Source organism: Salvelinus namaycush, unplaced genomic scaffold (assembly GCF_016432855.1).
Source record: "Salvelinus namaycush isolate Seneca unplaced genomic scaffold, SaNama_1.0 Scaffold349, whole genome shotgun sequence".
Classification (NCBI taxonomy): Eukaryota; Metazoa; Chordata; class Actinopteri; order Salmoniformes; family Salmonidae; genus Salvelinus; species Salvelinus namaycush.
In genome coordinates, this window is record NW_024060441.1 from 95,733 (window position 1) to 109,848 (window position 14,116).

Consider the following 14,116-nt stretch of genomic DNA (forward strand, 5'->3'; position numbering starts at 1 on the left):
TCTGCTCTGTCCTGTATTGTCTGATCTGTCCCGTATTGTCTCCCCTGTCCTGTATTGTCTGATCTGTCCTGTATTGTCTGATCTGTCCTGTATTGTCCCCCCTGTCCCGTATTGTCTATTCTCTCCTGTATTGTCTCCCTTGTACTGTATTGTCTGCTCTGTCCTGTATTGTCTGATCTGTCCCGTATTGTCTCCCCTGTCCTGTATTGTCTGATCTGTCCTGTATTGTCTGATCTGTCCTGTATTGTCTGCTCTGTCCCGTATTCTCTGATCTGTTCTGTATTGTCTCCCCTGTCCTGTATTGTCTGATCTGTCCTGTATTGTCTGCTTGGTCCAGCACGCAGCATCAGGTGTATATTGACAACATTATTGGACTCATACCACTCTGTTACTGTTTGTTACTGTCTGTTACTGTCTGTTACTGTCTGTTACTGTCTGTTACTGTCTGTTACTGTCTGGTACTGTCTGGTACTGTCTTGTACTGTCTTGTACTGTCTTGTACTGTCTGGTCCTGTCTGCTCCTGTATGGTACTGTCTGCTCCTGTCTGCTCCTGTCTGCTCCTGTATGTTACTGTCTGGTCCTGTCTGGTCCTGTCTGGTCCTGTCTGGTCCTGTCTGGTCCTGTCTGGTACTGTCTGGTCCTGTCTGGTCCTGTCTGGTCCTGTCTGGTCCTGTCTGCTCCTGTATGTTACTGTCTGGTCCTGTCTGGTCCTGTCTGGTCCTGTCTGGTCCTGTCTGCTCCTGTCTGCTCCTGTATGCTCCTGTATGTTACTGTCTGGTCCTGTCTGGTCCTGTCTGCTTCTGTATGTTACTGTCTGGTCCTGTCTGGTCCTGTCTGGTCCTGTCTGGTCCTGTCTGGTACTGTCTGTTCCTGTCTGCTCCTGTATGCTCCTGTATGTTACTGTCTGGTCCTGTCTGCTCCTGTCTGTTGGCTGTTCACATTGAGTTGTCTGTCTGGTGGATTAGGGAGGAGAGGAGCAAACGAGGGGTATATTTCTCCCCTTATTTGTCTTTATTCCTGCGTGTGGTTGTGCACTTGATTTCAGCTGTACGTGAAACAGCCTGAAGCTACAACAGGAATACTCCTCTCCTCCACTTCTTAGGGATAGGCGTCCCGTTACCGGGACAGTTGTAAATCGTGCAGCGTTTTGTGACACGATCGCAGATTTTAGAGAAACAACAAATGTTTGTTATTTTCAACCACTCCACAAATTTCTTGTTAGCAAACTATAGTTTTGGCAAGTCGGTTAGGACATTACTTTGTGCATGACACAAGTAATTTTTCCAACAATTGTTTACAGACAGATTATTTCACTTCTAATTCACTGTATCACAATTCCAGTGGGTCAGAAGTTTACATACACTAAGTTGACTGTACCTTTAAACAGCTTGGAAAATTCCAGAAAATTATGCCATGGCTTTAGAAGTTTCTGATAGGTTAATTGACATAATTTGAGTCAATTGGAGGTGTACCTGTGGATGTATTTCAAGGCCTACCTTCAAACTGAGTGCCTTTTTGCTTCACATCATGGGAAAATCAAAGGAAATCAGCCAAGACCACAGGAAAAAAAATTGTAGACCTCCACAAGTCTGGTTCATCATTGGGAGCAATGTGGTACCTTCCAAATGCCTGAAGGTACCACGTTAATCTATTTCAACAATAGTACGCAAGTATAAACACCATGGGACCACGCAGCCATCATACCGCTCAGGAAGGAGATGCGTTCTGTCTCCTAGAGATGAACGTACTTTGGTGCGAAAGGTGCAAATCTATCCCAGAACAACAGCAAAGGACCTTGTGAAGATGCTGGCGGAAACAGGTACAAAAGTATCTATATCCACAGTAAAACAAGTCCTATATTGACATAACCTGAAAGGCCGTTCAGCAAGGAAGAAGAAGGACAAAACAGACTACGGTTTGCAACTGCACATGGGGAGAAAGATCGTACTTTTTGGAGAAATGTACTCTGATCTGATGAAACAAAAATAGAACTGTTTGGCCATAATGACCATCATTATGTTTGGAGGAAAAAGGGGGAGGCCTGCAAGCCGAAGAACACCATCCCAACCGTGAAGCACGGGGGTGGCAGCATCATGTTGTGGGGGTGCTTTGCTGCAGGAGGGACTGGTGCACTTCACAAAATAAATGGCATCTTGAGGGAGGAAAATTATGTGGATATATTGAAGCAACATCTCAAGACATCAGTCAGGAAGTTAAAGCTTGGTCGCAAAATGGGTCTTCCAAATGGACAATGACCCCAAGCATACTTCCAAAGTTGTGACAAAATGGCTTAACTTCTACTTGGTACTCAGCCCGGATCCGGGAGCACCCTCATCAGTAAAAAAGCTGACTAGCATAGCCTAGCATAGCGCCACAAGTAAATACTAGCATCTAAATATCATGAAATCACAAGTCCAAGACACCAGATGAAAGATACACATCTTGTGAATCTAGCCATCATTTCCGATTTTTTAAATGTTTTACAGGGAAAACACAATATGTATTTCTATTAGCTAACCACGATAGCAAAAGACCCAACCGCATATTTTCACAATTTTTTTACTGCATAGGTAGCTATCACAAATTCGACCAAATAAAGATATAAATAGTCACGAACCAAGAAACAACTTCATCAGATGACAGTCTGATAACATATTTATTGTATAGCATATGTTTTGTTTGAAAAATGTGCATATTTCAGGTATAAATCATAGTTTTACATTGCAGCCACCATCACAAATCTCACCAAAGCAGCTAGAATAACTACAGAGACCAACGTGAAATACCTAAATACTCATAATAAAACATTTATGAAAAATACATGGTGTACAGCAAATGAAAGACAAACATCTTGTGAATCCAGCCAATATTTCAGATTTTTTAAGTGTTTTACAGCAAAAACACAATATAGCATTATATTAGCTTACTACAATAGCCTACCACACAACCGCATTCATTCAAGGCACGTTAGCGATAGCGAATAAACCAGCAAAATATATTAATTTTTTCACTAACCTTCTCAAACTTCATCAGATGACAGTCCTATAACATCATATTACACAATACATATATGGTTTGTTCGAAAATGTGCATATTTAGCGGTACAATTCGTGGTTGAACAATGTGAATACTAGCCAAACAGCACAAAATAATCCGGATATATTTCTGACACTCACATCATCTAATCAAATAACTAATCATATACTTTACTAAAAAATACAGGTTGGACAGCAAATGAAAGATACACTAGTTCTTAATGCAACCGCTGTGTTAGATTAAAAAAAATAACCTAATTACGACATACAGCTTACGTTATAGCGAGACAGCGCCCGAAATCTGGGCGGAATATAGTCTAAACATTTTCGACAGAAATACGAAATAATATCATAAATGGTTCCTACTATTTGATGAGCTTCCATCAGAATCTTGTACAAGGTGTCCTTTTTCCAGAATAATCGGTGTTCGGTTGTAGAATGTCGTCTTCATCTGTCGATTTAGCTAACAAAGATGGCCATGTGGCACGCAAGTGCCCAACTCACCAGAACGCATAACAAACAAAATACCGAAAATCGCAATCAACTGATATAAACTGCTATAAGTCGGTTTAATATAACTAGTTTATGATGTTTTTAACACATATATCAAATAAAATCAGAGCCGGAGATATCTAACGTCGATAACGACAGCTTTTCAGAACGCAATCCAGGTGACCGATTCGCGCCATGGTGAAGAAAGGAAAGAGTGGTCGCGTCATTCCAACAGGTCTTATTCGGCCTCAGATAGAGCTATACACCCCATTCCAATTCTCACTGCCTACTGACATCTAGGGGAAGGCGTATGCAGTGCATGTAGACCCATAGATTCCATGCAAATTAATAAACTGACCCTGGAACAGAGCCCTCGATTTCAGATTTCTCACTTCCTGACAGGAAGTTTGCTGCAAAATGAGTTCTGTTTTACTCACAGATATAATTCAAACGGTTTTAGAAACTAGAGAGTGTTTTCTATCCAATAGTAATAATAATATGCATATTGTACGAGCAAGAATTGAGTACGAGGCAGTTTAATTTGGGAACAATTTTTTACAAAGTGGAAATAGCGCATTGAGAAAATTAAGGACAACAAAGTCAAGGTATTGGAGTGGCCATCACAAAGCCCTGACCTCAATCCCATAGAAAATTTGTGGGCAGAACTGAAAAAGCGTGTGCGAGCAAGGAGGCCTACAAACCTGACTTAGTTACACAAAGCTTTGTCAGGAGGAATGGGCCAAAATTCACACAACTTATTTTGGGAAGCTTGTGGAAGGCTACCCGAAACGTTTGACCCAAGATAAACAATTTAAAGGCAATGTTACCAAATACTAATTGAGTGTATGTAAACTTCTGACCCACTGGGAATGTGATGAAAGAAATAAAAGCTGAAATAAATCATTCTCTCTACTATTATTCTGACATTTTCACAATCTTAAAATAAAGTGGTGATCCTAACTGACCTAAGACCATAGTTATCATGACCTAAGGCCATGCTATTGTTTGGGGAGAGCTGCTAACAACAAAACACTTTCTTCAACGCGATAGGTTTGATAAATTCACCTCTGAAGGTGAAATGTGTACTTACATTCTGAAATCTTGCTCTGATTTATCATCCAAAGGGTCCCAGAGACAACATGAATTGCTTTTTTGTTAGATAAAATCTTTTTTCATATCCTATAAAGGTCCATATAGCATGCACAATCGATTTTGTATTTACACTCGTTCAATTTGCAAAGAAAGGAATTTGCGAAAATCTCACCCTAAACGTTGTTTGAACGAGTCAAATCACATTTGTATCTATTGGTCAGTGATCCTAGAAGGTAACAAGACTTCACTATTTCATTAGGGGTGTATTATATCCTATAGGACACCATATTTGGTCAGAGAGCGATGCCTTTATGGCACGCTGATGATGCGGGCGGCCATCTCTTGAACAACTGTATCTTTGTCAAATAAGCACCAATCGGGGTCAAACAAATAAGCTAGGTAGCCAATGAGCTGGGCTTTACGGAATGTTTTTGTCGTAAAATGTAGCTACTAACCTACGACAGCATGCCTTTTCATTTTGAACACAACGTTTAAGAATATTCAGAGTTATGAAGTTATGAAAATTGGTTGTTTTGCAAATGTTGAACTTATAATATGGCTACTAATACTTGGAAGGCTAAATCAAAGTCCAAGTAGACAGATTTGACGATATTCTTGCAGAAAAATGCAATATGAATGCGAATGTCTCCTTCACGATTTGCCCAAATGTACCTGGGGACTTCACACAAGAAAGTATTGTAGGTCAGTCATTATTCTAGTTATCAATCTGAAACTTTGCACATACACTGCTGCCATCTTGTGGACACTATCGGAATTACAACCAGAGTGATGGTTATAACTATGACCTTTCATAGATGGTGGTAGAAAAAGAACGGTTGGTTCTTTCTTTGTATTTTCTTCTACCAGATCAGTGTGTTTTATTCGCCTACATTCAATCTTCGAAGTGTTTCCTTTGAAATGGTACCACAAATATGCATATCCTTGCTTCAGGGTCTGAGCTACAGGCAGTTAGATTTGGGTATGTCATTTAGGCAAAAATGGAAAAAAACAGGTCTGGAAACAGACCTGAACCTCACTGCTGGAGACAACCCAAACAGACTACAGACAGACTAACTGACCAACAACTGACCATCTGGATAGACCAGGAGTTTTAAGTTCCTCGGCGTACACATCACAGACAAACTTAAATGGTCCACCCAAACAGACAGCTTGGTGGAGGCTGAAGGAATTTGGCTTGTCACCTAAAACCCTCATAAACTTTTACAGATGCACACTCGAGAGCATCCTGTCGGGCTGTATCACCGCCTGGTATGGCAACTGCACCGCCTTCAACCACAGGGCTCTCCAGAGGTTAATGCAGTCTGCACAACGCATCACAGAGGGCAAACTACCTGCCCTCCAGGACACCTACAACACCCGATGTCACAGAAAGGCCAGAAAGATAATCAAGGACAACAACCACCTGAGTCATGGCCTGTTCACCCCGCTATCACCCAGAAGGCGAGGTCAGTACAGGTCCATCAAACCTGGGACCGAGAGACTGAAAAACAGCTTCTATCTCAAGGCCATCAGACTGTTAAACAGCCACCACTAACATTTAGCGGCCGCTGCCAACATACTGACTCAACTCCAGCCACTTTAATAATGGGAATTGATGGAAATTATGTAAAAATGTACCACTAGCCACTGCTGCCAACATACAGACTCAAATCACTGGCCACTATAATGAATGAATCACTAGTCACTTTAAATAATTCCACTTTAATAATGTTTACATATCCTACATTACTCATCTCATATGTGTATACATCTTGCCTATGCCGTTCGGTCATCGCTCATCCATATATTTATATGTACATATTCTTATTCCATCCTCTTACATTGTGTGTATAAGGTAGTCATTGTGCATTTGTTAGATTACTTACTGCGCTGTCAGAACTAGAAGCACAAGCATTTCGCTACACTCGCATTAACATCTGCTAACCATGTGAATCCAATAAAATTTGATTTGATTTGACTTCAATGTGCCTCCTGATGCAGCTCAGAAGACCTCTCCCCAGCTCACTTTCTCACACACACACACACACATGCACGCACCCAAATCACACACCACACCACACACAACCCGCTAGGTCAATGTCATACCTTTTACTACTGCAGCTTTCAGTTGATCCATATAATGTGTCTGTGGGCAGATTGAGGACACTGCGTCTGTGGACAACAATCTATGGATCGACTATAACAATCACCAGGCCTGAGCCCAAACAGTACCAGAGGACAGGCAGCCTCGAGGTCAGGACAGGCAGAGTGGTCAGGCAGGTGGATTCGGTGTAAGGACAGGCCAGGGTCAAAACGAGAAGGGCTAGGAAAAAACAGAGACTGGGAAAAAATAGGAGCAAGGAGATACGCTGGTTGACTTGGCAAAACAAGACTAACTGGCACAGAGAGACAGGAAACACAGGGATAAATAAACCGGGGACTAATGGGGGAAACAAGACAACTGGCACAGAGAGACAGGAAACACCGGGATAAATAAACCGGGGACTAATGGGGGAAACAAGACAACTGGCACAGAGAGACAGGAAACACCGGGATAAATACACCGGGGACTAATGGGGGAAACAAGACAACTGGCACAGAGAGACAGGAAACACCGGGATAAATACACCGGGGACTAATGGGGGAAACAAGACAACTGGCACAGAGAGACAGGAAACACAGGGATAAATACACCGGGGACTAATGGGGGAAACAAGAGACACCTGGAGATGGGTGGAGACAATCACAAAGACAGGTGAAACAGATCAGGGCGTGACACAAATGTATTAAAAAATCTAATCAAACACTTCATAAGAGCTCATGAGTTCATATTTCTCAACATTTCTTATGGAATTGCATGAGAAAACAGAGTGATGGCCTCTATTAAAAAGAAGAGGATCCCATCAGCGTTTTATAGGCTAGGCCTACTATATTTATTTCTCAACTTTCTTAATATTAAGCACATTGCTTCTCTTTACAACAGGAGTATAGTCTAACTGGCTGGCATGAAAATAAAACACGGAGAAAAGCATCCTCCATTCGCTATTTAAGTGCATAGATGACAATAATTTTTTCCTGCTGTCCCTGTTTCGATACAGGTGAATGATAACGGTCCATTCTAAATCAAAACACATATATTACTGACTATATGTAAAGACAAGATTAAATCAAGAATAGTCTGATGGGTGACAATATTAGCCTATCACTTGTGAACTATATAATATCACTTGTGAATGATGCCCAGCGTAAGAAACAATGCCTTCAAAACATAGTCCCACACCTCATGTAGCCTAGCCCATAGGCCTATATGTTTTAATAAGGTTAGTATCACACCTCATGTAGCCTAGCCCATAGGTCTATATGTTTTAATAAGGTTAGTAGCACACCTCATGTAGCCTAGTCCATAGTCCTATATGTTTTAATAAGGTTAGTATCACAACTAAAGTGGCCAAATAAATTCTTACAATGAAGCACATGAATCCTTTTTACAAAGGGTGTAACTGGCGTACATAAGCAGCACGTGAGTATCAAGTTTGTGGAAGTTAATTTTCAGCATAAAAATGCACCTTTATAATAAAAGCATTACATGCATAATCGCATTTGTGGTCACTTTTGATCGTGGTGTTTCCTGCTAATGGAACATTTGCATGTATAGCCTACTGCCGTGTGTGCATTGATGCGCTTATAATGTGAAGAAGTAGCCTAATAGCTTATCAACATTTTAAGCTAAACATTCTGATCTGTTGCGTCAGACACATTGCATAAAGGTTGTTTTGATGCTAGTGGTTTTATTAATTTGGGATCGCATCCCACAACTGTCCCAGACTTTGTTTGGAATATTTATTTCTGGTACAGAATAGGTCTACTTTTGGGGGATAGTAGATTGACATGGTGCTTCTGCTGTTGGTTAGGTCCTCTACTCATCTGGTTGGCTGACAAAACATAAACGTGGACAGTTCTTCCAATATGCGCCTCGGAATTGGATAAGGATGCCCACAGTTGCGTCCCCGATGTGTCTGTCTTCACTTGTAGCCTGTGAGAAAGATCCGATCACGTGACTGAGAGCCATGTGAGTGAGAGAAAAACTTTGGATTGCACAGCAGACTCGGGCAGAAGGGCACAAAGCAAAACTCCGGGCCTCAAAAAGGATTTTAAAGTGCATTACGTCCACAAAGGGGATGCCGCCATGAAATTCGATGCATTATCAAGTGCTTGTCAAATTGTGAATGAGAGACTGATGTAGTGTGTACAGCCTGCGCAAAAAAAAACAAAGCAGAGCTCATGCCTTTTCAAGCAACTTTTTCTAATCATCATTAGAGGCTCATCATGCATCCTTATAATGTACCTAACATTAAAACATATAGCCCAACGTTTGTAGAACAACTAAAGTTACATTAATAACTCTTATTAAGCATATAGGAATACCTATTTATTTGTTAACCACTCAACACAGAATAGCCAAATGTGCGCACTCCCTCAAACCGTTTGGAGAAAATATTATATTTTATTCAGCTTTGATCAATTGTATTCTACATTCTATAAAATAATACAAAATAATGCCACAGAATTATAAGCAAATCGTGTCTACTGAATGGACTAGTGCAGCCCACAGCCATTTGGCATAGCCACATCAGGACCTAACATAAGGACAACTCAGAGTATGCTATTCTGTTCTTCTGAAATAGATGACATTTTCTTCCTATCATGCTTCTTGAGGCCTAGAATAAATAATGAATTTATTGTGGAGGTGTAGGCTACATTACATGGATTTATTAGACCTTTTGTGTGGAAGCCAGGAGATAATAAATGTGTTTATGTTCATTAATGGTCAATTACCGGGAGACCGACTGTCACGCCCTGGCCTTAGTATTCTTTGTTTCCTTTATTATTTTAGTTAGGTCAGGGTGTGACATGGGGAAGGTATGTGGTTTTGTATTGTCTAGGGTGGTTGTATGGTTTAGGGGGTTAAGTAGAGTAGATGGGTTTGTGTTTAGTGTAGGTGTCTAGCTGTGTCTATGGTTGCCTGAATGGTTCTCAATCAGAGACAGATGTCATTAATTGTCTCTGATTGGGAGCCATATTTAAGACAGCCATAGGCACTAGGTTAATGTGGGTAATTGTCTATGTTGTACGTTTGTAGCTTGTGTGTGCACTTACGTCTATAGCGTCACGGTTGTTTCAGTTTGTTAAAGTGTTCGTTGCGTGTTTTTTCCTTTCTCTAAAATAAAAGAGAATGTATTTTGCACACGCTGCGCCTTGGTCCACTCTCTCTCAGCAAGACATAGTGACACCGACAGTTATTTGCTTGACAAACACCGGGATCACCGGGATACTTAAATTAGCACGATATTTGATGTTTTGCACGGTGACATGAGACAGTTGGTTGGGGTGGATGGGATTACATAAAACTTCTAGCCACACAAAGGTCGCACATGCGAGTGTGCGCACTAACAGGTCGAATCTCATTATGAACAAATTCAGCATTTTAGCAAATTTGCAACTACTTCCTAATTTTTAGCTACAAAAAAGTTGCAGTGGACATGTATAACCTTATATAAAAGTGTGTGGACACCCTTTCAAATTAGTGGATTTGTCTATTTCAGCCACACCAGTTGCTGACTGGTGTACAAAAACAGCCATGCAATCTCTGTAGACAAACATTGACAGGAGAAAAACAAATAAAACACATTGTATAAAATAAGCAGCTTAAAAGAAGGGTCTGGGTAGTCCTTTGATTAGCTGTCTTATGGCTTGGAGGGAGAAGCTGTTAAGAAGCCTTTTGGACCTACACATGGACCTAGGGTGGCTGGAATCTTTGACAATTTTTAGGGTCTTCCTCTGACATCGCTTGTTATAGAGGTCCTGGATGGCAGGAAGCTTGGCCCCAGTGATGTACTGGGCCGTACAGAAAGAGCTCAGTGACTTTCAACATGGCACAGTCATAGGACGTCACCTTTCCAACAAGTAAGTTGGTCAAAAGTCTGCCCTGCTAGAGCTGCCCCGGTCAACTGTAAGTGCTGTTATTGTGAAGTGGAAACGTCTCGGAGCAACAACATCTCAGCTGCGAAGTGGTAGGCCACACAAACTCACAGAGCTGGACCTGTGAGAATCGTCTGTCCTCAGTCAGCACAATAACTGTTCGTCGGGAGCTTCATGAAATGGGTTTCCATGGCTGAGCAACCACACACAACCCTACGATCACCATGCAGGGAGTTGTCTTTGGCTACCTGAGCGTCTCTGAGACGCCTTGACCTGCTTCACCTGTTAGTGTGTTGAGGAGCTCTCTCAGAGACGCCTTGACCTGCTTCACCTGTTAGTGTGTGGAGGAGCTCTCTCAGAGACGCCTTGACCTGCTTCACCTGTTAGTGTGTGGAGGAGCTCTCTCAGAGACGCCTTGACCTGCTTCACCTGTTAGTGTGTGGAGGAGCTCTCTCAGAGACGCCTTGACCTGCTTCACCTGTTAGTGTGTGGAGGAGCTCTCTCAGAGACGCCTTGACCTGCTTCACCTGTTAGTGTGTGGAGGAGCTCTCTCAGAGACGCCTTGACCTGCTTCACCTGTTAGTGTGTGCAGGAGCTCTCTCAGAGACGCCTTGACCTGCTTCACCTGTTAGTGTGTGGAGGAGCTCTCTCAGAGACGCCTTGACCTGCTTCACATGTTAGTGTGTGGAGGAGCTCTCTCAGTGACGCCTTGACCTGCTTCACCTGTTAGTGTATGGAGGAGCTCTCTCAGAGACGCCTTGACCTGCTTCACCTGTTAGTGTGTGCAGGAGCTCTCTCAGAGACGCCTTGACCTGCTTCACCTGTTAGTGTGTGCAGGAGCTCTCTCAGTGGAACAGGCTTCGCCCTCCAGGTGTTCTGAAGACACAGAGAGGGAGGTAACAGGAAAAGGATGAGAAAGAGATGGGGAGAGAGAGAGAGGGGGAGACAGAGAGAGAGATGGAGAGACAGCGGCAGAGCGGGAGGGAGAGAGAGAGGGAGGGAGGGAGAATGACAGAGAGAGAGACAGAGAGAGGGAGGGAGGGAGAATGACAGAGAGAGAGAGAGAGAGAGACGGAGAGAGGAGCTGGTGCCTCTGATGACATTGAATCCACTCTTCTCTTCCTATAAGTGAATCAGAGACACTGAAGTTTTACTGAGAGAGAAGCCTTTCTATTTTTAACACACATAGTACTGAGGAAAGAGGAGGAGAAAGAGAGAGGGAGGAACGAGAGGTAGAATGAGAGGATGGGGGGAGAGAGGTAGAATGAGAGGATGGAGGGAGAGAGGTAGAATGAGAGGAGGGGGAGAGAGACAGAATGAGAGGAGGGGAGAGAGGTAGAATGAGAGGATGGAGGGAGAGAGACAGAATGAGAGGATGGAGGGAGAGAGGTAGAATGAGAGGATGGAGGGAGAGAGGTAGAATGAGAGGAGGGGGAGAGAGGTAGAATGAGAGGATGGAGGGAGAGAGGTAGAATGAGAGGATGGAGGGAGAGAGGTAGAATGAGAGGATGGAGGGAGAGGTAGAATGAGAGGACGGGGAGAGAGGTAGAATGAGAGGATGGAGGGAGAGAGGTAGAATGAGAGGACTGGGGAGAGAGAGGTAGAATGAGAGGACGGAGGGAGAGAGGTAGAATGAGAGGAGGGGGAGAGAGACAGAATGAGAGGATGGAGGGAGAGAGGTAGAATGAGAGGACAGGGGAGAGAGGTAGAATGAGAGGAGGGGGAGAGAGGTAGAATGAGAGGACTGAGAAGAGAGAGGTAGAATGAGAGGACAGGAGGGAGAGAGAGGGGACTGAGAAGAGAGAGGTAGAATGAGAGGACGGAGGGAGAGAGGTAGAATGAGAGGACAGGGGAGAGAGGTAGAATGAGAGGAGGGGGAGAGAGGTAGAATGAGAGGACTGAGAAGAGAGAGGTAGAATGAGAGGACGGAGGGAGAGAGTTATTGGATAAGAGGACGGAGGGAGATAGAGGTGTTGGATGATCACAGACATACATTCTATCTGTACTGTCCTTCAGCTCTAACTAACTAACTTGGTCTACATTACGTTGTAGAATAATAGTGAAGACATCAAAACTATGAAATAACGCATATGGAATCATGTTGTAACCAAATCAATTTCAATCAATCAATTTTATTTTATATAGCCCTTCGTACATCAGCTAATATCTCGAAGTGCTGTACAGAAACCCAGCCTAAAACCCCAAACAGCTAGTAATGCAGGTGTAGAAGCACGGTGGCTAGGAAAAACTCCCTAGAAAGGCCAAAACCTAGGAAGAAACCTAGAGAGGAACCAGGCTATGAGGGGTGGCCAGTCCTCTTCTGGCTGTGCCGGGTGGAGATTATAACAGAACTATGCCAAGATGTTCAAAAATGTTCATAAGTGACAAGCATGGTCAAATAATAATCATGAATAATTTTCAGTTGGCTTTTCATAGCCGATCATTAAGAGTTGAAAAACAACAGGTCTGGGACAGGTGGCGGTTCCATAACCGCAGGCAGAACAGCTGAAACTGGAATAGCAGCAAGGCCAGGCGGACTGGGGACAGCAAGGAGTCACCACGGCCGGCAGTCCCGACGCATGGTCCTAGGGCCCAGGTCCTCCGAGAGAAAGAAAGAGAGAAGGAGAAAATTAGAGAGAGCCAAGATTTTCAAAATGTTCATAAATGACAAGCATGGTCAAATAATAATCAGGAATAAATCTCAGTTGGCTTTTCATAGCCGATCATTAAGAGTTGAAAACAGCAGGTCTGGGACAGGTAGGGGTTCCATAACCGCAGGCAGAACAGTTGAAACTGGAATAGCAGCAAGGCCAGGCGGACTGGGGACAGCAAGGAGTCACCACGGCCGGTAGTCCCGACGTATGGTCCTAGGGCTCAGGTCCTCCGAGAGAAAGAAAGAGAGAGGGAGAAAATTAGAGAGAGCCAAGATTTTCAAAATGTTCATAAATGACAAGCATGGTCAAATAATAATCAGGAATAAATCTCAGTTGGCTTTTCATAGCCGATCATTAAGAGTTGAAAACAGCAGGTCTGGGACAGGTAGGGGTTCCGTAACCGCAGGCAGAACAGTTGAAACTGGAATAGCAGCAAGGCGGACTGGGGACAGCAAGGAGTCATCATGCCCGGTAGTCCTGACGTATGGTCCTAGGGCTCAGGTTCTCAGAGAGAAAGAGAGAACGAGAGAATTAGAGAGAGCATACTTAAATTCACACAGGACACTGGATAAGACAGGAGAAGTACTCCAGGTATAACCAACTGACCCTAGCCCCCCGACACATAAACTACTGCAGCATAAATACTGGAGGCTGAGACAGGAGCGGTCAGGAGACACTGTGGCCCCATCCGAAGAAACCCCCGGACAGGGCCAAACAGGAAGGATATAACCCCACCCACTTTGCCAAAGCACAGCCCCCGCACCACTAGAGGGATATCTTCAAACACCAACTTACAATCCTGAGACAAGGCCGAGTATAGCCCACAAAGGTCTCCACCACAGCACAAACCAAGGGGGGGCGCC